The sequence below is a fragment of the Leptonotus elevatus genome, unplaced genomic scaffold, assembly GCF_054856555.1.
Source record: "Leptonotus elevatus isolate MCC_2025b unplaced genomic scaffold, RoL_Lele_1.0 HiC_scaffold_65, whole genome shotgun sequence".
Taxonomy (NCBI): domain Eukaryota; kingdom Metazoa; phylum Chordata; class Actinopteri; order Syngnathiformes; family Syngnathidae; genus Leptonotus; species Leptonotus elevatus.
Genome location: NW_028233732.1, coordinates 113,029 through 136,136, shown reverse-complemented (window position 1 = coordinate 136,136; position 23,108 = coordinate 113,029). Strand labels below are relative to the sequence as shown.

The 23,108-nt window shown below is 45.6% G+C and overlaps 11 non-coding genes and 1 pseudogene across 11 annotated transcripts; all 12 read left to right on the top strand.

Moving 5' to 3' along the window:
* The first annotated feature begins 1,354 nt into the window (after positions 1-1,354).
* LOC147154520 (U2 spliceosomal RNA) lies at positions 1,355-1,546 on the top strand. The gene has a single exon (XR_015093283.1). It is a non-coding gene; the product is annotated as a U2 spliceosomal RNA (small nuclear RNA).
* Positions 1,547-1,935: 389 nt separating this feature from the next.
* On the top strand, positions 1,936-2,100 carry LOC147154519 (U1 spliceosomal RNA). Its single transcript, XR_015093183.1, has one exon. It is a non-coding gene; the product is annotated as a U1 spliceosomal RNA (small nuclear RNA).
* A 5,552-nt stretch (positions 2,101-7,652) lies between these two features.
* Positions 7,653-7,847, top strand: LOC147154518 (U2 spliceosomal RNA). The gene has a single exon (XR_015093341.1). It is a non-coding gene; the product is annotated as a U2 spliceosomal RNA (small nuclear RNA).
* Positions 7,848-8,236: 389 nt separating this feature from the next.
* On the top strand, positions 8,237-8,401 carry LOC147154517 (U1 spliceosomal RNA). The gene has a single exon (XR_015093138.1). It is a non-coding gene; the product is annotated as a U1 spliceosomal RNA (small nuclear RNA).
* Positions 8,402-8,725: 324 nt separating this feature from the next.
* LOC147154516 (U2 spliceosomal RNA) lies at positions 8,726-8,917 on the top strand. The gene has a single exon (XR_015093224.1). It is a non-coding gene; the product is annotated as a U2 spliceosomal RNA (small nuclear RNA).
* A 389-nt stretch (positions 8,918-9,306) lies between these two features.
* Positions 9,307-9,471, top strand: LOC147154515 (U1 spliceosomal RNA). The gene has a single exon (XR_015093357.1). It is a non-coding gene; the product is annotated as a U1 spliceosomal RNA (small nuclear RNA).
* Positions 9,472-13,941: 4,470 nt separating this feature from the next.
* LOC147154514 (U2 spliceosomal RNA) lies at positions 13,942-14,148 on the top strand (annotated as a pseudogene).
* A 371-nt stretch (positions 14,149-14,519) lies between these two features.
* LOC147154513 (U1 spliceosomal RNA) lies at positions 14,520-14,684 on the top strand. Its single transcript, XR_015093137.1, has one exon. It is a non-coding gene; the product is annotated as a U1 spliceosomal RNA (small nuclear RNA).
* A 324-nt stretch (positions 14,685-15,008) lies between these two features.
* Positions 15,009-15,200, top strand: LOC147154512 (U2 spliceosomal RNA). The gene has a single exon (XR_015093236.1). It is a non-coding gene; the product is annotated as a U2 spliceosomal RNA (small nuclear RNA).
* Positions 15,201-15,589: 389 nt separating this feature from the next.
* Positions 15,590-15,754, top strand: LOC147154511 (U1 spliceosomal RNA). Its single transcript, XR_015093356.1, has one exon. It is a non-coding gene; the product is annotated as a U1 spliceosomal RNA (small nuclear RNA).
* Positions 15,755-21,318: 5,564 nt separating this feature from the next.
* LOC147154510 (U2 spliceosomal RNA) lies at positions 21,319-21,513 on the top strand. The gene has a single exon (XR_015093337.1). It is a non-coding gene; the product is annotated as a U2 spliceosomal RNA (small nuclear RNA).
* A 389-nt stretch (positions 21,514-21,902) lies between these two features.
* LOC147154509 (U1 spliceosomal RNA) lies at positions 21,903-22,067 on the top strand. Its single transcript, XR_015093148.1, has one exon. It is a non-coding gene; the product is annotated as a U1 spliceosomal RNA (small nuclear RNA).
* The last annotated feature ends 1,041 nt before the right edge of the window (positions 22,068-23,108 follow it).

Sequence of the window (23,108 nt, the reverse complement as noted above, 5' to 3'; positions counted from 1 at the left end):
ACTCCAAATAAAATCTTTCACGTAATCTCTCGATTGCAAATACAGTGATACAAAAATCCAATCATCGCTGTAATCAACCTGGACCCCTTTCTGTTCAATTTCAAACAGGCGCTTTTTCAAATAAAAGACATATTACGTGTTTAGGACGTTTTCACACCAAGAGCCATGAACAATTATGTTACTTAGTCCTCAAATCCGGCCAAAACTGCTTAAAAAACAGAAGCGCGTACCATAATCTTCGCGATACTTAGTAACCAAGAAGGACTTGTTACGTCATCCGGCAAACCCTTTTATATATTATGGTCTAAGGATTCTTCATAGCGTTGACGAAAAACAAAACAAATCAAAAAATTAACCGCTATTTCTTCCTGTACAAAAAAGCTTCATCACTTCGAGTCTGCATTACGTCACCTTCAAATGCACCACTCCACGACGTGTTTAGTTCAATATCGTCGGAATTATCACAACTCACAATAGAACGACATCAAAACTACAACTCGTTCACACAGATCTCTTTTAAAATTTAGATAATTTGGAAGACGAAAAAACCAGCTGCAGCGGACCAGACAGACAAAACTTCTTCTACGTGGATAAAGATCTCCACTTACCGTACTTTATCTATTTAGGCCTAGAAGTTCCGCCCGTCCTTGAACGCCGCAGCTTGTTCCACGTCAAAATAACACCTTCCGTTTGATTCAACGGAGGAGACCATTCGTTATAATTCAGCGTCGGCGGTCACCATTTGTTAGAGTAGACAATATTAAGTATTGTACTCTTTGCGTGTTCAATTAACTGAATGGTGAGATTCTGTTGAAGGAGTTCCTTTGCAAAGGTTTTTAATTACCAGAAGCTTCTGGTCCACATTGACAAATTCATCCAAGCGATGTCTCTGTTCAAATGTGGCTCCCTCTCTCCAGCTCACATCGTTATTTATTCACAAAAAGGGTTCAGAAAAAGGTCAGCCCACAACACACCTGGTTACAACTGGATACAAGAGAATCCGTTCCCATGGGTATAAATCAGATTAAAAGAATACAATAATAATGGGCCTGACTCCCTTGGTGACATAGCCCCGGAAACCTCCCTTTTAGATTACAGAATGAATAGACAGACCCGTTGCTCTTTCTCATGAAAGTAACACAGATAAGAATATAGGTCTATTCATTGAGCCATACTGAGTTAACATAATTATAAACGGCTAAAATATAATTTAAAACTAAAAAACAATGTTAATAACTCATCAGTTTCCTCCGTCTCAGTGTCCATAAGAGCAGCGCTGCTTGGTGTAACATGACCGACTGTGAGAGTTGGTAGACCGAGAAGCCTGTACTTGAGTCCGTCAGTTATCCTCTTCATCGCTTCTCGGCCTTTTGGCTAAGATCAAGTGTAGTATCTGTTCTTATCAGTTTAATATCTGATATGTCTCCTATCTGGAGACTTCATATTAAATTGCTTTTTTGAACAGGGAGATGGGATTCAGAGCTTACTTTGCCCATTCTGCGCATCATCCTGGTATTGCAGTATTTCCAGGAGCGGTGCACCACCTCCGCTGGTCAACGAAAATGCTAATCTAGACAGAGAAAACGGGCTGTGGCAATACTCACGTGCGCACAAGTAGGTGTGGCGGAAGCAACCATGTCGTCAAATTGGGAAGCAGGCGACGTTGCCGACACACATCTACTCTGCTGTCCACCAACCCGGTGAGTCGAACCCGTTCCAGAGGCTTGACACTTGAGCTCATTCAGCTATTGCATGCTCCGCAGTTGTGCCTGTGACCTCCTCTAACGCCCTGTGCGAAGTACACACGCCGTTCTAATCCACTGAGAGAAACTGGCCCATCATGCTGGGCCAGGCATTCGCCAGTGTACGAATGGCACAGTCATTCAAGAGGGTGAGTGGAAAAAAGCAAGACCCCGTGTCCAGGCTGAGGAAGGCATACTTACCTGGCAGGGGTGACACCATGATCAAGAATGTGGTTCACCCAGGGCGAGGTGCAGCCATTGCACTGGCGGCTGCATTGACCATTGCGAATTCTCCAAATGTGGGAATCTCGACTGCATAATTTCTGATAGTGGGGAACTGCGTTCGTGCTCTTCCCTGGCTTGTATGTCAATAATTAAGAGCGATAGTCTTGAAACCAATTAACACAAATGAGCAAGACTTGACTATGGTCGTCTGGCTTTCTTCACAAGTCTGGCCGGGACCGCAGCAGGCGCTTGGCCTTTCATCCTGCAGGAAGACTGCAAAAGTTGTTGGACTGCAGCTGCTTATGTGAAGGCTTGTGAATAATGAATGGTTAAGTCAGCAGACAAGGTTTCCTCCGTCTCAGTGTCCATAAGAGCAACGCTGCTTGGTGTAACATAACCGACTGTGAGAGTGGGTAGACCGAGAAGCCTGTACTTGAGTCCGTCAGTTATCCTCTTCATCGCTTCTCGGCCTTTTGGCTAAGACTGCGATCGCCTCTGCTGAGAGATAATTCTATGCCTGTTGTGGCTGTGAATCTAACTCAATTGCAGGGGTATTGTTATTGTGTTGTTTAAACTTTGTGTTACAGGAGAACGACCAAGGTGAGTGTACTGTTTTTTTATTCGTGAGAAGTTGTGACCAAGTGGTTGTCTGCGACATGTCGGCTACATATGCCGGCATGCGGAGGCACCACAGTGTCCGATTTATGTTTCGGGAAAGGGATGGTGGTGAGCCTCTGTGGATGTCCAGGCTGGACTTCTCCAGAAAGCTTGTCCAACAAACCCTGAAATTTAAAGCTGAGGATTTAAATTGTATTATAACTTTGCCCTTTAGTAAGGGATTTGATGTGAGTTTCACCTCTGCTGTGAACCTTCGTGAATTTTGGACTCGTTTTGAAAATGTGAAAGCCCAGTTCTCTGTGTTCAATGTTGAAAAACTGACTGATAATGCTGCTAAAACAGTTATTGTCAGAATGTTTAATGAGACAGTGAATGCAGAAGACATTTGTTTTTGGCTGGGTAGATATTGCACGGTTAAAGGCCAGGCTGTGAAGGTGAGGGATGAAGACGGCATCTGGAACTGTGCCTGGCGGGTACCCATCCAACAATGGCAGGACCCCCAGGGCTTTCAGGGCCTGAAACATCTCCCACCAATGATAGTCTTGGGTGAAAACCGGGGCTACATACATTACCAGGGCCAGCCCAAGCTCTGCCGCAAGTGTGGTGAGCATGGACACCTGGCGGAAGCGTGTGAGAAAACAATTTGTAGGAAATGTAGAGTAATTGGGCATACTTTTGAAGAATGTACCAATGGCAGAAAGTGCAATCTTTGTGGGGAAACTAACCACCTCTACAGAAATTGTCCAAAATCATTTGCCAACAAACTGAAGGCTGGAAAAGAAATGGCACAAGGAAATGGAAATGAAGCTGACAAACAAATTGAATGTCCCAAAGAAAATTCAAATTTCCCTCCAAATCCTGTCATTGGTGGAGAGGGGACAGGTGAGGAGGGGCAAGGGGAGGCGAGCAGGCCGGCCCCACCAATCGAGAGCTCAGAGGAAAGTGAGATGCTGCAAGAAATGCCCACAAGCGAGTCAAGTGAAGTCAGTCCACATGAGGCTGACAGTGAAGACACCCAGATCACTTGTGCTCAAAATAATAAAAGGCTTGCATCTCAACGGTCCTCTGAGTCTCCCCTGTCCACGGAGAAGAGGGGAAGGCCCGGGAGCCCAGATAGCGAGGTGGGGGAGACCAGGGTCTTCCCCTCGGATTCACCAAATGAACTCTCCTTTTTAAACATAGTACTGCAATCAACGCCAAAAAGCAGAAACACTATGAATTTAAGGTTGCGTGAACGATCACCACCTCAAGTGCCCCTGACAGACGACCAGTGTTTTAGCTCTGCCCCTTTTGCTGAGGTAAAGGAAGAAATACACTCTCGAGAAATACCTTAGCGACTGCCTTGTTTTTTTTAAAATAATGTTCTCTTAAAATTTTGTAACCCCATCTGTGTTTTTATTTTTTTATTTTTAATCATACCTATGACCCTCACCTTCTCAACTATTAACGTTAGAAGCGTGAAGTCAAAGATTAGAGCTCAGAGCGTTTTAACATTTCTAAAAACTTTTAAATCTGATCTGTTTTTAATCCAAGAATGTGGCATACCCTTTTTAAGAAATTACAAACAGTGGGAGGAAATGTGGCCACATCCATCACTATGGAGTGGCTCAAACGAAAATAGAAATGATGGAGTGGCCATTTTAATAAATAATCCTCAGATTGTTTTAAAGGGGAGCACAGTGGTGAGAGACGGACGAGCACTGTTAGCACACTTAACTTTTACAGAACGGGACTTTAGCCTTTTAAATATTTATGGTTCTAATGAAAAGCATGACAGGTATGATATTTTAGAGAATTTGCAGTCCCACATGCTAGGTCATAATCCACTAATTATTGGAGGCGATTTTAATTGTGTTTTAAATAGGAAGGATAGGAAGGGAGCTGGGGAGGATTTTAAAATTGACAAAACATCGGTTTTATTGCAAGACATGTGCCGCGTATTCAAATTAGAGGACTGCTTTAAAACCATGCATCCAAGAGAGGAGGGCTTCACCTGGTTTAGTGGTGACGGCACCAGAGCCTCTCGCATAGATTACGTATTTACACGGGGTTGGACACAGATTGATGCTAGATTAACTCCTGTTTTTTTCTCAGATCACCTAATACTGTCTTGCACCCTTTCACTTTCTTCTGGCGTGACTATTGGAAGAGGTCTGTGGAAATTGAACTGCTCCCTGCTCGAGGACGAGACTTTGGTCTCTCAGTACAGGGAGCGGTACAAGGACTGGCAGACCCTTCAAGACCTTTACAAATCACGGGCACAATGGTGGGAAATGATGAAGGTAAGGACTCAGACTTTTTTTAAAAAAGCAGGAAGAGAGAAGAAAATCAAGGAAATGAAATGTATGCTGGGAATGCAAAAGAGACTGCAAAGGTATTTTAATCTGACACAAGAGGGGATCAATTTTAATGATGAAATTAAAGAGATCAAAAAAGAAATGAAAGCAATGGCAGATATTCAGAGCAAAGGGTTTTTATTAAGGAGCAGAGAGAAGGAAATAGAAGAAGGTGAAAAATGCACAAGGTACTTCTTTAAAAAAATTATGAGCAAGGGTGGGGGCATTTTTAAACTAAAAAAAGAAAACGGGACTATTACAGAAACAAATAATGAAATAATTGAAGCAGTGGAAACTTACTATCAAAAACTGTATGAGCGTAAAGATACCCAAGAGGAGATAATGGTAGAGGTTTTAAACTTCATTGAAAAAACAGTGACTGACAATGGGCCTTTAACACAGGATTTTACACCTGAAGAACTAAATACATGTGTAAAACAACTGAAGAAGGCAAAATCTCCGGGCGAGGATGGCCTCTGCTCGGAATTTTACCTGACTTTTTGGGACATTTTAGCACCAGACTTACTCACTGTTTTTAATGAACTGGACAAAACAAACCGACTACCAGACAGTTTTAGAAAAGGGATAGTCACTTTACTGCATAAGAAAGGAGACAAAACAGACCTGAACAACTGGCGTCCAATTACGCTTTTAAATGTTGATTGCAAACTTTTTAGCAAACTTTTAGCTATGCGTATGTCTGTGTTTTTAGAGGATTTGATCGACCCGGACCAAACCTGTGCCATCGCGGGGAGGAAGATCACGGACAGCCTCATGCTGATTCGCGACACCATCTGTTATGCGAGAGACAGAAATATGCGGCTAGTAGTCCTAAATTTAGACTTTGAGAAGGCTTTTGATCGGATCTCGCACCAGTACCTTTTTAGGCTACTGCAAAAATGGGGTTTCCCGGGAAGGTATCTAGAGTGGGTGGGCCTGCTGTACCGAGACATTACCAGCAAATTTGTGGTCAACGGGAACTTGACAAAAGCAGTGCAAATTAACTGCGGCGTCCGTCAGGGCTGTCCCTTATCTGCCCTCCTCTATGTTCTATGCATAGAACCGTTGGCACAGATTTTGAGAAGGGACAAAATGATCGAGGGGGTGAGTATTCCAGGGGGCGGGGGACTCACAACAAAGTGTGTTTTATATATGGACGATATTAACATCCTGTGTTCTGACATTTTATCCGTGACAAGGACCCTGGACTTGACTGACTGGTATGGAAGAGCGTCTGGCTCTAAACTCAACAGAGACAAGACCCAAGCACAGTTTTACGGACCGTGGACCGCGACACAGAAGACAGGACTGCCCCTGACGGAGATACAAACGGACCAGAAAATACTTGGGATTAAATTCAGTAAGGGAGGGGGAGGGGATACAAACTGGGGCGACGTGGTAGGGAAAGTGAGAAAAAAACTTGGCTTTTGGAGACTGAGAGAGTTGACTTTAGAGGGGAAGATTTTAATAATAAAAGCAGTCATTTTACCCTTGCTTTTATTAATCGGTTCAGTTTTTATCCCAAAAAGAAATGTGCTTTTAGATTTGGACCGTGCAATTTTTTACTTTATCTGGGGTTCTAAATGGGAAAGACTGAGGAGGGACACGATGAAAAAAACAAAAGAGAAGGGTGGAAAAGGCGTGCCGGACCTCCAGCTCTTTTTGGGCAGCAGATATGTGGCCCTCCATCTGCAAAATGCTCTGGGACCATCCAGCAATCCCAAAAGTCAAGCAATGACACGATTCTGGATGGGATCGTACCTCCGTAAATTAAAACTAATACCCAGCGATCAAAGACTTCCGGTGTCTTTTAATTTACCACCAGCACATTCTTTTATCCCAAAATTTTTAAGAAATTTTAACTTGGAAAATGAAGATTGTCACATTTTGAAAAATCACAAGTCTCTCATCTCTATTGTGCAGGAGCGGCAAACAGCGAGTCAAGTGCGCGGGCTTGCATTTGGCAAGCCCACAACTGTTTGGCGCAACGCCAACCATCCTGCCCTCCCAAACAGACTTCGGGACCTGTCGTGGATGGTGGCCCACGAGATTCTCCCAGTCAGGGCCGTTATGCACTCCCGAGGAATGTCAGCGCACTCAACCTGCCCCCGACCTGGTTGTGGCGCCCAGGAGTCGGTGAGGCACCTCCTCTGGGAGTGCAGTGCTGCCGTAGACCTGTGGGCAACAGCCGGCCACCTGAGAAAATTCCCGGACTTGCCAGCAAGGGAGGTCCTAAATGCACAATACGTGCTCTACGGGGTGAGCCAAGCCAAGTGTTCCCGAGAGGAGTTTGCAAAAGACTGGCTCACCCTTGCCGCCATCAAAGACGCCATGTGGACCTCCAGAAACTTGCTGGTAAGGAGGCACAGGCAGACCCCCCCCCCGTGGCTGTGCTCCGAATGGCTGCAGAGACCATCAAGGCTGCACGCGGCAGGCCAAGGACACAGCCACCAAGAAGCGTCGCCTGTGCCCGCCCGGAGGAGTGAACCGGAGCTACACTATGAAGGTCTCGGCAGCGACGGCCTGGCTCTCCAGGAGGGAAGGAGCAAAAAGGGTGACCCGGCAGGTCCTGGACAAGCGCTTTTTGAGAGGGTGGGATGAAGTCCCACTTAGTAATGCAGTGCTACGCTCCTGCACAATAGATATGAATGTTTTTTCATTTTGTTTTTATTTTTATATGTCATATTTGAGACAAAATGAATGCTCCATATTGGAGAAATGTAAATTTGTAATTGATTGAAAAGTGACAATAAAAACATGAAAAAGAAAAAATCTGTTCTTATCAGTTTAATATCTGATATGTCTCCTATCAGGAGACTTTATATTAAATTGCTTTTTTGGACAGGGAGATGGGATTCAGAGCTTGCTTTGCCCATTCCGCGCATCATCCTGGTATTGCAGTATATCCAGGAGCGGTGCACCACCTCCGCTGGTCAACGAAAATGCTAATCTAGACAGAGAAAACGGGCTGTGGCAATACTCACGTGCGCACAAGTAGGTGTGGCGGAAGCAACCATGTCGTCAAATTGGGAAGCAGGCGACGTAGCCGACACACATCTACTCTGCTGTCCACCAACCCGGTGAGTCGAACCCGTTCCAGAGGCTTGACACTTGAGCTCATTCAGCTATTGCATGCTCCGCAGTTGTGCCTGTGACCTCCTCTAACGCCCTGTGCGAAGTACACACGCCGTTCTAATCCTCTGAGAGAAACTGGCCCATCATGCTGGGCCAGGCATTCGCCAGTGTACGAATGGCACAGTCATCCAAGAGGGTGAGTGGAAAAAAGCAAGACCCCGTGCCCAGGCTGAGTAAGGCATACTTACCTGGCAGGGGTGACACCATGATCAAGAATGTGGTTCACCCAGGGCGAGGTGCAGCCATTGCACTGGCGGCTGCATTGACCATTGCGAATTCTCCAAATGTGGGAATCTCGACTGCATAATTTCTGATAGTGGGGAACTGCGTTCGCGCTCTTCCCTGGCTTGTATGTCAATAATTAAGAGCGATAGTCTTGAAACCAATTAACACAAATGAGCAAGACTTGACTATGGTCTTCTGGCTTTCTTCACAAGTCTGGCCGGGACCGCAGCAGGCGCTTGGCCTTTCATCCTGCAGGAAGACTGCAAAAGTTGTTGGACTGCAGCTGCTTATGTGAAGGCTTGTGAATAATGAATGGTTAAGTCAGCAGACAAGGTTTCCTCCGTCTCAGTGTCCATAAGAGCAACGCTGCTTGGTGTAACATAACCGACTGTGAGAGTGGGTAGACCGAGAAGCCTGTACTTGAGTCCGTCAGTTATCCTCTTCATCGCTTCTCGGCCTTTTGGCTAAGATCAAGTGTAGTATCTGTTCTTATCAGTTTAATATCTGATATGTCTCCTATCTGGAGACTTCATATTAAATTGCTTTTTTGAACAGGGAGATGGGATTCAGAGCTTGCTTTGCCCATTCCGCGCATCATCCTGGTATTGCAGTATTTCCAGGAGCGGTGCACCACCTCCGCTGGTCAACGAAAATGCAAATCTAGACAGAGAAAACGGGCTGTGGCAATACTCACGTGCGCACAAGTAGGTGTGGCGGAAGCAACCATGTCGTCAAATTGGGAAGCAGGCGACGTAGCTGACACACATCTACTCTGCTGTCCACCAACCCGGTGAGTCGAACCCGTTCCAGAGGCTTGACACTTGAGCTCATTCAGCTATTGCATGCTCCGCAGTTGTGCCTGTGACCTCCTCTAACGCCCTGTGCGAAGTACACACGCCGTTCTAATCCACTGAGAGAAACTGGCCCATCATGCTGGGCCAGGCATTCGCCAGTGTACGAATGGCACAGTCATTCAAGAGGGTGAGTGGAAAAAAGCAAGACCCCGTGTCCAGGCTGAGAAAGGCATACTTACCTGGCAGGGGTGACACCATGATCAAGAATGTGGTTCACCCAGGGCGAGGTGAAGCCATTGCACTGGCGGCTGCATTGACCCTTGCGAATTCTCCAAATGTGGGAATCTCGACTGCATAATTTCTGATAGTGGGGAACTGCGTTCGCGCTCTTCCCTGGCTTGTATGTCAATAATTAAGAGCGATAGTCTTGAAACCAATTAACACAAATGAGCAAGACTTGACTATGGTCTTCTGGCTTTCTTCACAAGTCTGGCCGGTACCGCAGCAGGCGCTTGGTCTTTCATCCTGCAGGAAAACTGCAAAAGTTGTTGGACTGCAGCTGCTTATGTGAAGGCTTGTGAATAATGAATGGTTAAGTCAGCAGACAAGGTTTCCTCCGTCTCAGTGTCCATAAGAGCAGCGCTGCTTGGTGTAACATGACCGACTGTGAGAGTGGGTAGACCGAGAAGCCTGTACTTGAGTCCGTCAGTTATCCTCTTCATCGCTTCTCGGCCTTTTGGCTAAGACTGCGATCGCCTCTGTTGAGAGATAATTCTATGCCTGTTGTGGCTGTGAATCTAACTCAATTGCAGGGGTATTGTCATTGTGTTGTTTAAACTTTGTGTTATAGGAGAACGACAAAGGTGAGTGTACTGATTTTTTGTTCGTGAGAAGTTGTGACCAAGTGGTTGTCTCCGACATGTCGGCTACATATGCCGGCATGCGGAGGCACCACAGTGTTCGATTTATGTTTCGGGAAAGGGATGGTGGTGAGCCTCTGTGGATGTCCAGGCTGGACTTCTCCAGAAAGCTTGACCACCTCAAGTGCCCCTGACAGACGACCAGTGTTTTAGCTCTGCCCCTTTTGCTGAGGTAAAGGAAGAAATACGCTCTCGAGAAATACCTTAGCGACTGCCTTGCTTTTTTTAAAATAATGTTCTCTTAAAATTTTGTAACCCCATCTGTGTTTTTATTTTTTTATTTTTAATCATACCTATGACCCTCACCTTCTCAACTATTAACGTTAGAAGCGTGAAGTCAAAGATTAGAGCTCAGAGCGTTTTAACATTTCTAAAAACTTTTAAATCTGATCTGTTTTTAATCCAAGAATGTGGCATACCCTTTTTAAGAAATTACAAACAGTGGGAGGAAATGTGGCCACATCCATCACTATGGAGTGGCTCAAACGAAAATAGAAATGTTGGAGTGGCCATTTTAATAAATAATCCTCAGATTGTTTTAAAGGGGAGCACAGTGGTGAGAGACGGACGAGCACTGTTAGCACATTTAACTTTTACAGAACGGGACTTTAGCCTTTTAAATATTTATGGTTCTAATGAAAAGCATGACAGGTATGATATTTTAGAGAATTTGCAGTCCCACATGCTAGGTCATAATCCACTAATTATTGGAGGTGATTTTAATTGTGTTTTAAATAGGAAGGATAGGAAGGGAGCTGGGGAGGATTTTAAAATTGACAAAACATCGGTTTTATTGCAAGACATGTGCCGCGTATTCAAATTAGAGGACTGCTTTAAAAACCATGCATCCAAGAGAGGAGGGCTTCACCTGGTTTAGTGGTGACGGCACCAGAGCCTCTCGCATAGATTACGTATTTTCACGGGGTTGGACACAGATTGATGCTAGATTAACTCCTGTTTTTTTCTCAGATCACCTAATACTGTCTTGCACCCTTTCACTTTCTTCTGGCGTGACTATTGGAAGAGGTCTGTGGAAATTGAACTGCTCCCTGCTCGAGGACGAGACTTTGGTCTCTCAGTACAGGGAGCGGTACAAGGACTGGCAGACCCTTCAAGACCTTTACAAATCACGGGCACAATGGTGGGAAATGATGAAGGTAAGGACTCAGACTTTTTTTAAAAAAGCAGGAAGAGAGAAGAAAATCAAGGAAATGAAATGTATGCTGGGAATGCAAAAGAGACTGCAAAGGTATTTTAATCTGACACAAGAGGGGATAAATTTTAATGATGAAATTAAAGAGATCAAAAAAGAAATGAAAGCAATGGCAGATATTCAGAGCAAAGGGTTTTTATTAAGGAGCAGAGAGAAGGAAATAGAAGAAGGTGAAAAATGCACAAGGTACTTCTTTAAAAAAATTATGAGCAAGGGTGGGGGCATTTTTAAACTAAAAAAAGAAAACGGGACTATTACAGAAACAAATAATGAAATAATTGAAGCAGTGGAAACTTACTATCAAAAACTGTATGAGCGTAAAGATACCCAAGAGGAGATAATGGTAGAGGTTTTAAACTTCATTGAAAAAACAGTGACTGACAATGGGCCTTTAACACAGGATTTTACACCTGAAGAACTAAATACATGTGTAAAACAATTGAAGAAGGCAAAATCTCCGGGCGAGGATGGCCTCTGCTCGGAATTTTACCTGACTTTTTGGGACATTTTAGCACCAGACTTACTCACTGTTTTTAATGAACTGGACAAAACAAACCGACTACCAGACAGTTTTAGAAAAGGGATAGTCACTTTACTGCATAAGAAGGGAGACAAAACAGACCTGAACAACTGGCGTCCAATTACACTTTTAAATGTTGATTGCAAACTTTTTAGCAAACTTTTAGCTATGCGTATGTCTGTGTTTTTACAGGATTTGATCGACCCGGACCAAACCTGTGCCATCGCGGGGAGGAAGATCACGGACAGCCTTATGCTGATTCGTGATACCATCTGTTATGCGAGAGACAGAAATATGCGGCTAGTAGTCCTAAATTTAGACTTTGAGAAGGCTTTTGATCGGATCTCGCACCAGTACCTTTTTAGGCTACTGCAAAAATGGGGTTTCCCGGGAAGGTATCTAGAGTGGGTGGGCCTGCTGTATCGAGATATTACCAGCAAATTTGTGGTCAACGGGAACTTGACAAAAGCAGTGCAAATTAACTGCGGCGTCCGTCAGGGCTGTCCCTTATCTGCCCTCCTCTATGTTCTATGCATAGAACCGTTGGCACAGATTTTGAGAAGGGACAAAATGATCGAGGGGGTGAGTATTCCAGGGGGCGGGGGACTCACAAAAAATGTGTTTTATATATGGACGATATTAACATCCTGTGTTCTGACATTTTATCCGTGACAAGGACCCTGGACTTGACTGACTGGTATGGAAGAGCGTCTGGCTCTAAACTCAACAGAGACAAGACCCAAGCACAGTTTTACGGACCATGGACCGCGACACAGAAGACAGGACTGCCCCTGACGGAGATACAAACGGACCAGAAAATACTTGGGATTAAATTCAGTAAGGGAGGGGGAGGGGATACAAACTGGGGCGACGTGGTAGGGAAAGTGAGAAAAAAACTTGGCTTTTGGAGACTGAGAGAGTTGACTTTAGAGGGGAAGATTTTAATAATAAAAGCAGTAATTTTACCCTTGCTTTTATTAATCAGTTCAGTTTTTATCCCAAAAAGAAATGTGCTTTTAGATTTGGACCGTGCAATTTTTTACTTTATCTGGGGTTCTAAATGGGAAAGACTGAGGAGGGACACGATGAAAAAAACAAAAGAGAAGGGTGGAAAAGGCGTGCCGGACCTCCAGCTCTTTTTGGGCAGCAGATATGTGGCCCTCCATCTGCAAAATGCTCTGGGACCATCCAGCAATCCCAAAAGTCAAGCAATGACACGATTCTGGATGGGATCGTACCTCCGTAAATTAAAACTAATACCCAGCGATCAAAGACTTCCGGTGTCTTTTAATTTACCACCAGCACATTCTTTTATCCCAAAATTTTTAAGAAATTTTAAATTGGAAAATGAAGATTGTCACATTTTGAAAAATCACAAGTCTCTCATCTCTATTGTGCAGGAGCGGCAAACAGCGAGTCAAGTGCGCGGGCTTGCATTCGGCAAGCCCACAACGGTTTGGCGCAACGCCAACCATCCTGCCCTCCCAAACAGACTTCGGGACCTGTCGTGGATGGTGGCCAACGAGATTCTCCCAGTCAGGGCCGTTATGCACTCCCGAGGAATGTCAGCGCACTCAACCTGCCCCCGACCTGGTTGTGGCGCCCAGGAGTCGGTGAGGCACCTCCTCTGGGAGTGCAGTGCTGCCGTAGACCTGTGGGCAACAGCCGGCCACCTGAGAAAATTCCCGGACTTGCCAGCAAGGGAGGTCCTAAATGCACAATACGTGCTCTATGGGGTGAGCCAAGCCAAGTGTTCCCGAGAGGAGTTTGCGAAAGACTGGCTCACCCTTGCCGCCATCAAAGACGCCATGTGGACCTCCAGAAACTTGCTGGTAAGGAGGCACAGGCAGACCCCCCCCGTGGCTGTGCTCCGAATGGCTGCAGAGACCATCGAAGCTGCACGCGGCAGGCCAAGGACACAGCCACCAAGAAGCGTCGCCTGTGCCCGCCCGGAGGAGGGAACCGGAGCTACACGGTGAAGGTCTCGGCAGCGACGGCCTGGCTCTCCAGGAGGGAAGGAGCAAAAAGGGTGACCCGGCAGGTCCTGGACAAGCGCTTTTTGAGAGGGTGGGATGAAGTCCCACTTAGTAATGCAGTGCTACGCTCCTGCACAATAGATATGAATGTTTTTTCATTTTTTATTTTGTTTTTATTTTTACATGTCATATTTGAGACAAAATGAATGCTCCATATTGGAGAAATGTAAATTTGTAATTGATTGAAAAGTGACAATAAAAACATGAAAAAAAAATAAATAAAAAAAAAATCTGTTCTTATCAGTTTAATATCTGATATGTCTCCTATCTGGAGACTTCATATTAAATTGCTTTTTTGAACAGGGAGATGGGATTCAGAGCTTGCTTTGCCCATTCCGCGCATCATCCTGGTATTGCAGTATTTCCAGGAGCGGTGCACCACCTCCGCTGGTCAACGAAAATGCTAATCTAGACAGAAAAAACGGGCTGTGGCAATACTCACGTGCGCACAAGTAGGTGTGGCGGAAGCAACCATGTCGTCAAATTGGGAAGCAGGCGACGTAGCCGACACACATCTAATCTGCTGTCCACCAATCCGGTGAGTCGAACCCGTTCCAGAGGCTTGACACTTGAGCTCATTCAGCTATTGCATGCTCCGCAGTTGTGCCCCTGTGCGAAGTACACACGCCGTTCTAATCCACTGAGAGAAACTGGCCCATCATGCTGGGCCAGGCATTCGCCAGTGTACGAATGGCACAGTCATCCAAGAGGGTGAGTGGAAAAAAGCAAGACCCCGTGCCCAGGCTGAGGAAGGCATACTTACCTGGCAGGGGTGACACCATGATCAAGAATGTGGTTCACCCAGGGCGAGGTGCAGCCATTGCACTGGCGGCTGCATTGACCATTGCGAATTCTCCAAATGTGGGAATCTCGACTGCATAATTTCTGATAGTGGGGAACTGCGTTCGCGCTCTTCCCTGGCTTGTATGTCAATAATTAAGAGCGATAGTCTTGAAACCAATTAACACAAATGAGCAAGACTTGACTATGGTCTTCTGGCTTTCTTCACAAGTCTGGCCGGGACCGCAGCAGGCGCTTGGCCTTTCATCCTGCAGGAAGACTGCAAAAGTTGTTGGACTGCAGCTGCTTATGTGAAGGCTTGTGAATAAGGAATGGTTAAGTCAGCAGACAAGGTTTCCTCCGTCTCAGTGTCCATAAGAGCAACGCTGCTTGGTGTAACATAACCGACTGTGAGAGTAGGTAGACCGAGAAGCCTGTACTTGAGTCCGTCAGTTATCCTCTTCATCGCTTCTCGGCCTTTTGGCTAAGATCAAGTGTAGTATCTGTTCTTATCAGTTTAATATCTGATATGTCTCCTATGTGGAGACTTCATATTAAATTGCTTTTTTGAACAGGGAGATGGGATTCAGAGCTTGCTTTGCCCATTCCGCGCATCATCCTGGTATTGCAGTATTTCCAGGAGCGGTGCACCACCTCCGCTGGTCAACGAAAATGCAAATCTAGACAGAGAAAACGGGCTGTGGCAATACTCACGTGCGCACAAGTAGGTGTGGCGGAAGCAACCATGTCGTCAAATTGGGAAGCAGGCAACGTAGCTGACACACATCTACTCTGCTGTCCACCAACCCGGTGAGTCGAACCCGCTCCAGAGGCTTGACACTTGAGCTCATTCAGCTATTGCATGCTCCGCAGTTGTGCCTGTGACCTCCTCTAACGCCCTGTGCGAAGTACACACGCCGTTCTAATCCACTGAGAGAAACTGGCCCATCATGCTGGGCCAGGCATTCGCCAGTGTACGAATGGCACAGTCATTCAAGAGGGTGAGTGGAAAAAAGCAAGACCCCGTGTCCAGGCTGAGGAAGGCATACTTACCTGGCAGGGGTGACACCATGATCAAGAATGTGGTTCACCCAGGGCGAGGTGAAGCCATTGCACTGGCGGCTGCATTGACCCTTGCGAATTCTCCAAATGTGGGAATCTCGACTGCATAATTTCTGATAGTGGGGAACTGCGTTCGCGCTCTTCCCTGGCTTGTATGTCAATAATTAAGAGCGATAGTCTTGAAACCAATTAACACAAATGAGCAAGACTTGACTATGGTCTTCTGGCTTTCTTCACAAGTCTGGCCGGGACCGCAGCAGGCGCTTGGTCTTTCATCCTGCAGGAAGACTGCAAAAGTTGTTGGACTGCAGCTGCTTATGTGAAGGCTTGTGAATAATGAATGGTTAAGTCAGCAGACAAGGTTTCCTCCGTCTCAGTGTCCATAAGAGCAGCGCTGCTTGGTGTAACATGACCGACTGTGAGAGTGGGTAGACCGAGAAGCCTGTACTTGAGTCCGTCAGTTATCCTCTTCATCGCTTCTCGGCCTTTTGGCTAAGACTGCGATCGCCTCTGTTGAGAGATAATTATATGCCTGTTGTGGCTGTGAATCTAACTCAATTGCAGGGGTATTGTTATTGTGTTGTTTAAACTTTGTGTTATAGGAGAACGACAAAGGTGAGTGTACTGTTTTTTTGTTCGTGAGAAGTTGTGACCAAGTGGTTGTCTCCGACATGTCGGCTACATATGCCGGCATGCGGAGGCACCACAGTGTTCGATTTATGTTTCGGGAAAGGGATGGTGGTGAGCCTCTGTGGATGTCCAGGCTGGACTTCTCCAGAAAGCTTGTCCAACAAACCCTGAAATTTAAAGCTGAGGATTTAAATTGTATTATAACTTTGCCCTTTAGTAAGGGATTTGATGTGAGTTTCACCTCTGCTGTGAACCGTCGTGAATTTTGGACTCGTTTTGAAAATGTGAAAGCCCAGTTCTCTGTGTTCAATGTTGAAAAACTGACTGATAATGCTGCTAAAACAGTTATTGTCAGAATGTTTAATGAGACAGTGAATGCAGAAGACATTTGTTTTTGGCTGGGTAGATATTGCACGGTTAAAGGCCAGGCTGTGAAGGTGAGGGATGAGGACGGCATCTGGAACTGTGCCTGGCGGGTACCCATCCAACAATGGCAGGACCCCCAGGGCTTTCAGGGCCTGAAACATCTCCCACCAATGATAGTCTTGGGTGAAAACCGGGGCTACATACATTACCAGGGCCAGCCCAAGCTCTGCCGCAAGTGTGGTGAGCATGGACACCTGGCGGAAGCGTGTGAGAAAACAATTTGTAGGAAATGTAGAGTAATTGGGCATACTTTTGAAGAATGTACCAATGGCAGAAAGTGCAATCTTTGTGGGGAAACTAACCACCTCTACAGAAATTGTCCAAAATCATTTGCCAACAAACTGAAGGCTGGAAAAGAAATGGCACAAGGAAATGGAAATGAAGCTGACAAACAAATTGAATGTCACAAAGAAAATTCAAATTTCCCTCCAAATCCTGTCATTGGTGGAGAGGGGACAGGTGAGGAGGGGCAAGGGGAGGAGAGCAGGCCGGCCCCACCAATCGAGAGCTCAGAGGAAAGTGAGATGCTGCAAGAAATGCCCACAAGCGAGTCAAGCGAAGTCAGTCCACATGAGGCTGACAGTGAAGACACCCAGATCACTTGTGCTCAAAATAATAAAAGGCTTGCATCTCAACGGTCCTCTGAGTCTCCCCTGTCCACGGAGAAGAGGGGAAGGCCCGGGAGCCCAGATAGCGAGGTGGGGGAGACCAGGGTCTTCCCCTCGGATTCACCAAATGAACTCTCCTTTTTAAACATAGTACTGCAATCAACGCCAAAAAGCAGAAACACTATGAATTTAAGGTTGCGTGAGCGATCACCACCTCAAGTGCCCCTGACAGACGACCAGTGTTTTAGCTCTGCCCCTTTTGCTGAGGTAAAGGAAGAAATACGCTCTCGAGAAATACTTTAGCGACTGCCTTGCTTTTTTTCAAATAATGTTCTCTTAAAATTTTGTAACCCCATCTGTGTTTTTATTTTTTTATTTTTAATCATACCTATGACCCTCACCTTCTCAACTATTAACGTTAGAAGCGTGAAGTCAAAGATTAGAGCTCAGAGCGTTTTAACATTTCTAAAAACTTTTAAATCTGATCTGTTTTTAATCCAAGAATGTGGCATACCCTTTTTAAGAAATTACAAACAGTGGGAGGAAATGTGGCCACATCCATCACTATGGAGTGGCTCAAACGAAAATAGAAATGATGGAGTGGCCATTTTAATAAATAATCCTCAGATTGTTTTAAAGGGGAGCACAGTGGTGAGAGACGGACGAGCACTGTTAGCACATTTAACTTTTACAGAACGGGACTTTAGCCTTTTAAATATTTATGGTTCTAATGAAAAGCATGACAGGTATGATATTTTAGAGAATTTGCAGTCCCACATGCTAGGTCATAATCCACTAATTATTGGAGGTGATTTTAATTGTGTTTTAAATAGGAAGGATAGGAAGGGAGCTGGGGAGGATTTTAAAATTGACAAAACATCGGTTTTATTGCAAGACATGTGCCGCGTATTCAAATTAGAGGACTGCTTTAAAAACCATGCATCCAAGAGAGGAGGGCTTCACCTGGTTTAGTGGTGACGGCACCAGAGCCTCTCGCATAGATTACGTATTTACACGGGGTTGGACACAGATTGATGCTAGATTAACTCCTGTTTTTTTCTCAGATCACTTAATACTGTCTTGCACCCTTTCACTTTCTTCTGGCGTGACTATTGGAAGAGGTCTGTGGAAATTGAACTGCTCCCTGCTCGAGGACGAGACTTTGGTCTCTCAGTACAGGGAGCGGTACAAGGACTGGCAGACCCTTCAAGACCTTTACAAATCACGGGCACAATGGTGGGAAATGATGAAGGTAAGGACTCAGACTTTTTTTAAAAAAGCAGGAAGAGAGAAGAAAATCAAGGAAATGAAATGTATGCTGGGAATGCAAAAGAGACTGCAAAGGTATTTTAATCTGACACAAGAGGGGATCAATTTTAATGATGAAATTAAAGAGATCAAAAAAGAAATGAAAGCAATGGCAGATATTCAGAGCAAAGGGTTTTTATTAAGGAGCAGAGAGAAGGAAATAGAAGAAGGTGAAAAATGCACAAGGTACTTCTTTAAAAAAATTATGAGCAAGGGTGGGGGCATTTTTAAACTAAAAAAAGAAAACGGGACTATTACAGAAACAAATAATGAAATAATTGAAGCAGTGGAAACTTACTATCAAAAACTGTATGAGCGTAAAGATACCCAAGAGGAGATAATGGTAGAGGTTTTAAACTTCATTGAAAAAACAGTGACTGACAATGGGCCTTTAACACAGGATTTTACACCTGAAGAACTAAATACATGTGTAAAACAATTGAAGAAGGCAAAATCTCCGGGCGAGGATGGCCTCTGCTCGGAATTTTACCTGACTTTTTGGGACATTTTAGCACCAGACTTACTCACTGTTTTTAATGAACTGGACAAAACAAACCGACTACCAGACAGTTTTAGAAAAGGGATAGTCACTTTACTGCATAAGAAGGGAGACAAAACAGACCTGAACAACTGGCGTCCAATTACACTTTTAAATGTTGATTGCAAACTTTTTAGCAAACTTTTAGCTATGCGTATGTCTGTGTTTTTACAGGATTTGATCTACCCGGACTAAACCTGTGCCATCGCGGGGAGGAAGATCACAGACAGCCTTATGCTGATTCGTGATACCATCTGTTATGCGAGAGACAGAAATATGCGGCTAGTAGTCCTAAATTTAGACTTTGAGAAGGCTTTTGATCGGATCTCGCACCAGTACCTTTTTAGGCTACTGCAAAAATGGGGTTTCCCGGGAAGGTATCTAGAGTGGGTGGGCCTGCTGTATCGAGATATTACCAGCAAATTTGTGGTCAACGGGAACTTGACAAAAGCAGTGCAAATTAACTGCGGCGTCCGTCAGGGCTGTCCCTTATCTGCCCTCCTCTATGTTCTATGCATAGAACCGTTGGCACAGATTTTGAGAAGGGACAAAATGATCGAGGGGGTGAGTATTCCAGGGGGCGGGGGACTCACAACAAAGTGTGTTTTATATATGGACGATATTAACATCCTGTGTTCTGACATTTTATCCGTGACAAGGACCCTGGACTTGACTGACTGGTATGGAAGAGCGTCTGGCTCTAAACTCAACAGAGACAAGACCCAAGCACAGTTTTACGGACCGTGGACCGCGACACAGAAGACAGGACTGCCCCTGACGGAGATACAAACGGACCAGAAAATACTTGGGATTAAATTCAGTAAGGGAGGGGGAGGGGATACAAACTGGGGCGACGTGGTAGGGAAAGTGAGAAAAAAACTTGGCTTTTGGAGACTGAGAGAGTTGACTTTAGAGGGGAAGATTTTAATAATAAAAGCAGTAATTTTACCCTTGCTTTTATTAATCGGTTCAGTTTTTATCCCAAAAAGAAATGTGCTTTTAGATTTGGACCGTGCAATTTTTTACTTTATCTGGGGTTCTAAATGGGAAAGACTGAGGAGGGACACGATGAAAAAAACAAAAGAGAAGGGTGGAAAAGGCGTGCCGGACCTCCAGCTCTTTTTGGGCAGCAGATATGTGGCCCTCCATCTGCAAAATGCTCTGGGACCATCCAGCAATCCCAAAAGTCAAGCAATGACACGATTCTGGATGGGATCGTACCTCCGTAAATTAAAACTAATACCCAGCGATCAAAGACTTCCGGTGTCTTTTAATTTACCACCAGCACATTCTTTTATCCCAAAATTTTTAAGAAATTTTAAATTGGAAAATGAAGATTGTCACATTTTGAAAAATCACAAGTCTCTCATCTCTATTGTGCAGGAGCGGCAAACAGCGAGTCAAGTGCGCGGGCTTGCATTCGGCAAGCCCACAACGGTTTGGCGCAACGCCAACCATCCTGCCCTCCCAAACAGACTTCGGGACCTGTCGTGGATGGTGGCCCACGAGATTCTCCCAGTTAGGGCCGTTATGCACTCCCGAGGAATGTCAGCGCACTCAACCTGCCCCCGACCTGGTTGTGGCGCCCAGGAGTCGGTGAGGCACCTCCTCTGGGAGTGCAGTGCTGCCGTAGACCTGTGGGCAACAGCCGGCCACCTGAGAAAATTCCCGGACTTGCCAGCAAGGGAGGTCCTAAATGCACAATACGTGCTCTATGGGGTGAGCCAAGCCAAGTGTTCCCGAGAGGAGTTTGCGAAAGACTGGCTCACTCTTGCCGCCATCAAAGACGCCATGTGGACCTCCAGAAACTTGCTGGTAAGGAGGCACAGGCAGACTACCCCCGTGGCTGTGCTCCGAATGGCTGCAGAGACCATCGAAGCTGCACGCGGCAGGCCAAGGACACAGCCACCAAGAAGCGTCGCCTGTGCCCGCCCGGAGGAGGGAACCGGAGCTACACTGTGAAGGTCTCGGCAGCGACGGCCTGGCTCTCCAGGAGGGAAGGAGCAAAAAGGGCTACCCGGCAGGTCCTGGACAAGCGCTTTTTGAGAGGGTGGGATGAAGTCCCAATTAGTAATGCAGTGCTACGCTCCTGCACAATAGATATGAATGTTCTTTCATTTTTCATTTTTTATTTTGTTTTTATTTTTACATGTCATATTTGAGACAAAATGAATGCTCCATATTGGAGAAATGTGATTTGTAATTGATTGAAAAGTGACAATAAAAACATGAAAAAGAAAAAATCTGTTCTTATCAGTTTAATATCTGATATGTCTCCTATCTGGAGACTTCATATTAAATTGCTTTTTTGAACAGGGAGATGGGATTCAGAGCTTGCTTTGCCCATTCCGCGCATCATCCTGGTATTGCAGTATTTCCAGGAGCGGTGCACCACCTCCGCTGGTCAACGAAAATGCAAATCTAGACAGAGAAAACGGGCTGTGGCAATACTCACGTGCGCACAAGTAGGTGTGGCGGAAGCAACCATGTCGTCAAATTGGGAAGCAGGCGACGTAGCTGACACACATCTACTCTGCTGTCCACCAACCCGGTGAGTCGAACCCGTTCCAGAGGCTTGACACTTGAGCTCATTCAGCTATTGCATGCTCCGCAGTTGTGCCTGTGACCTCCTCTAACGCCCTGTGCGAAGTACACACGCCGTTCTAATCCACTGAGAGAAACTGGCCCATCATGCTGGGCCAGGCATTCGCCAGTGTACGAATGGCACAGTCATTCAAGAGGGTGAGTGGAAAAAAGCAAGACCCCGTGTCCAGGCTGAGGAAGGCATACTTACCTGGCAGGGGTGACACCATGATCAAGAATGTGGTTCACCCAGGGCGAGGTGAAGCCATTGCACTGGCGGCTGCATTGACCCTTGCGAATTCTCCAAATGTGGGAGTCTCGACTGCATAATTTCTGATAGTGGGGAACTGCGTTCGCGCTCTTCCCTGGCTTGTATGTCAATAATTAAGAGCGATAGTCTTGAAACCAATTAACACAAATGAGCAAGACTTGACTATGGTCTTCTGGCTTTCTTCACAAGTCTGGCCGGGACCGCAGCAGGCGCTTGGTCTTTCATCCTGCAGGAAGACTGCAAAAGTTGTTGGACTGCAGCTGCTTATGTGAAGGCTTGTGAATAATGAATGGTTAAGTCAGCAGACAAGGTTTCCTCCGTCTCAATGTCCATAAGAGCAGCGCTGCTTGGTGTAACATGACCGACTGTGAGAGTTGGTAGACCGAGAAGCCTGTACTTGAGTCCGTCAGTTATCCTCTTCATCGCTTCTCGGCCTTTTGGCTAAGACTGCGATCGCCTCTGTTGAGAGATAATTCTATGCCTGTTGTGGCTGTGAATCTAACTCAATTGCAGGGGTATTGTTATTGTGTTGTTTAAACTATGTGTTATAGGAGAACGACAAAGGTGAGTGTACTGTTTTTTTGTTCGTGAGAAGTTGTGACCAAGTGGTTGTCTCCGACATGTCGGCTACATATGCCGGCATGCGGAGGCACCACAGTGTTCGATTTATGTTTCGGGAAAGGGATGGTGGTGAGCCTCTTTGGATGTCCAGGCTGGACTTCTCCAGAAAGCTTGTCCAACAAACCCTGAAATTTAAAGCTGAGGATTTAAATTGTATTATAACTTTGCCCTTTAGTAAGGGATTTGATGTGAGTTTCACCTCTGCTGTGAACCTTCGTGAATTTTGGACTCGTTTTGAAAATGTGAAAGCCCAGTTCTCTGTGTTCAATGTTGAAAAACTGACTGATAATGCTGCTAAAACAGTTATTGTCAGAATGTTTAATGAGACAGTGAATGCAGAAGACATTTGTTTTTGGCTGGGTAGATATTGCACGGTTAAAGGCCAGGCTGTGAAGGTGAGGGATGAAGACGGCATCTGGAACTGTGCCTGGCGGGTACCCATCCAACAAAGGCAGGACCCCCAGGGCTTTCAGGGCCTGAAACATCTCCCACCAATGATAGTCTTGGGTGAAAACCG